Genomic DNA, 3,181 nt, shown 5'->3' with positions numbered 1-3,181 from the left:
AGGAGAGAAGAATGTGAAGCTGCTCGGTGTATTGGTGGTTTGGTGGCGAGGGTGGGGGTGGGATCTGGGAAGCGCGTGAGCGGGGGGCGGCGCCGGTGCCTGGGCGGGGGACGGCGCCGGCGCCTGGGCGGGGGACGGCGCCGGCGCCTGGGCGAGGCGGCGCCGGTGGCTGGTCGGGGGCGGCGCCGGTGACTGGGTCGAGGGCGGCGCCAGAGGATGGGCGGGGGCTGGAGCGGCGCCGGTGGATGGGGCATCAGGGTGGTGACGCTCGGGACTGGAGGTTAGGGATAGAATGGGCGGCCCATGATTTACTCTTTTTTTGTTTTAGTTACCGGTTTGTAAATCGCGTCGCGCGCCCTTATAGGAGCAGGGGTGACAGAATAATATTCTGTTACCGGTAACAGAATAGTCCAGCCCAATATATATAAATATACAGACGGTCTATTTTGCTAATATTAGCAGAATAACTATTCTGCACACCACTTCCTACTGCACGATGAATACAAGTGCACATCATTCTTTGAACCAAGTGTGTTGCAGTACTCACACGAGTGAACTTCTCGTGGGAAAAAACTGCAGGCGTTATTTTTTCGGTATTGTTTTCGCTCTAATTTTTTAACCGTTTATCGGAATGAGGCGTGTAATATACCGTTGAAAAGCTATGAATTAGGCGCAACTTCGACATGTTGAACACTTTTCGAGATTCCACACGGTTTAAGAGCAGTTTTGAAAATGGTGCGGCCAATGACGAGTGGCAGCGAGCGTTTTTTCGTGATTTCTTCTAAACCGCTCTTCGGAATGAAGCAAATGGTATGCCGTTGGATAGATATCGTCGAGGCGCATCTTTTTCATATATAAATTTTTCTCTAATTCCTTACGGTTTAAGAGCAGTTTCAAATTTACTAAATCGCGGAATTCTGTTTTTCAATTTTTTTTCAAATTTTCGGTATTGTTTTCGCTCCAGTTTTTGAACCGTTTGTCGAAACGAGGCGTGTGATACGCCGTTAGAAAGCTACGAATGAGGCGCAACTTTCATATGTTGAAATGTTTTTGAGAATCCTTACGGTTTAAGTTAATTTTGAAAATCGTAAGGCGGACGACGAGTGGCAGCTGCTGTTTTTCGCGAAATTTTCACAAATCGCTGCTCGGAATGATTCAAACGATATGCCGTTGGAATGGTATCGACGAGGCGCAACTTTTTCATGTAGAACACTTCCGCTAATTCCTTATGGTTTAAGAGCAATTTCGATTTTACAAAAATGCGGACACTCTGTTTTTTGCGACACCGAAATCATCATGTGCACTGCATCAGACAGATAGTGCACTGCTTCAGACTGAAAACCGCACTGCTTTTTATATACTGAAAATTTTCGTGCGTACGCGGTGAACGAAGAGCACTGCTTCAGACAGATAAGTGCACTGCTTCAGACCGAAACCGCACTGCATCAAAACGGAGTGAAAATTATCGTGTGTACACGACAACGAAGTGCGCTGCATCAGATAGATCAGTGCACTGCTTCAGACCGAAACCGCACTGCATCAAACAGACTGAAAATCATCGTGTGTACGCAACAGCGAAGTGCACTGCAACTCCAAATGCAATTTTATTTTCATGTGCACTGCAATAAGGGAACCACAAAGGTTTTAACAATGAAGTACAACAATTTGAAAAAATGTACTTCTTGGGTTCACGGAGTGCACTGCTTTTTACAAAGAAAGATTTTACAAACTGAGCAATAACCCACAATTTTTCTACTGGCGCACACTCTACACTGCACAAACAAGACTAGTGAAACACATACCTTTTCTCCAACATTTTTGTATTTAACTTCTCTTTTTTTCCCATAAGTGAACCCAAGATGCACAAAATATAAACCGAAGATGTGCCTAACACGGAATGCACCCATATGCAAAGGGGGTCGAGGCAAGAAGTACATGGCCTCGGAAAATATCACAAAGCACTCCTCAAACCCAAAATAAAATTACAACCAGTTACATCATTTTTTTTTGCTCCTGCCACGCCGGCGGACTGCACACTCCTGCTGCGCTACACCTGTGCACGCCAGAAACTGCGATAGGCGCCAAAGTGAGCTACAGAACAATCTGCAAAAAAAGGCACAGTACTCAAGCAAGCAAAATCTGAAGAAGAATTAATGGCATCTGTACTCAAGCAAGCAAAAACAAGACTGTTTTCTGATGAAACAATGCATGCAAGCTGCAGAACCGCTCCCCCGGACTAACAAAACTGCAGGCAACTAATTTGCACCGACAACGGAGATGAGCTGCATTGGGGAGCAACCCGCACTGCATTTGTTGTGAATTTTGCACAAAGAGGAACTACACGAAGAGTGGCTACATGCCTCCTCCTGTACTGACGTACTGATGGACAACTATTCCAAACCCAGCGGTGTCTCACGGTGGCAGATCCGAAAGAGGGAAGAAGAGGAAGCAAAATCCCACACTTAGTGCACTGCACACACGCGCCCACCGGGCTGCACGTGCTCACCATCCGCACTGCTCGGGGGCTGAGGTCGTGCACGGCGGCTCGGGGGGTGAGATGGAGAAGGGGGCATGCGGTGGGAGGGGAGGAGGAGGAGGAGGGGTGGCCATGGCTTAGCCTTACCGATGATGGATCTGTCAAGTAGACGCAAGGTGGAGCTCCTCCCGCTCCATCTAGCCTCGGAGAGTCAAAGGGGGGAGCAGAGCGCAGAGCCTGCAACGCCTCCAGGGCGGCGCCGCGGGAAGGATCCTGGGGTTCGGGGCGCCGATTGCGGGAATCACTGGATCCACGCGGGACGGGGGCGGGGAAGGCCACCGTGTGGGGAGATTACGGCTTCCCTTGGCCGCGCGGGGGCTAGTGGCGGCCGCTCGAAATTCCTCGGCTGCATGGGAACATGGCCGGCTGGATCTGATAGGGCGACAACTAGATCAATGCGCCGGAGTGCTATACGGAGGTGGATGCACCTCCTACACCCCAGCTCACCGACGGAGCCTGGCGGAGCACACCCTCCCCGTGGTAGTAGGTAGCAGCGGTGGCCGGCAGGAGGAGCTGCTGTGTTGGTGCGGGGCGGGAGGTGGTGCGATGGCACGCGTGGGAGGCGGTGCGGCGGTGTAGGGAGGAAGGGGGTCCGGCGGCATGGAGGAGGGAGGTGGTGCGCCGACGGGGTGGGAGGTGGTGCGG

The sequence above is a fragment of the Triticum aestivum genome, chromosome 6B (genome assembly GCF_018294505.1).
Source record: "Triticum aestivum cultivar Chinese Spring chromosome 6B, IWGSC CS RefSeq v2.1, whole genome shotgun sequence".
Lineage (NCBI taxonomy): Eukaryota > Viridiplantae > Streptophyta > Magnoliopsida > Poales > Poaceae > Triticum > Triticum aestivum.
This window is presented reverse-complemented; position numbering follows the sequence as displayed.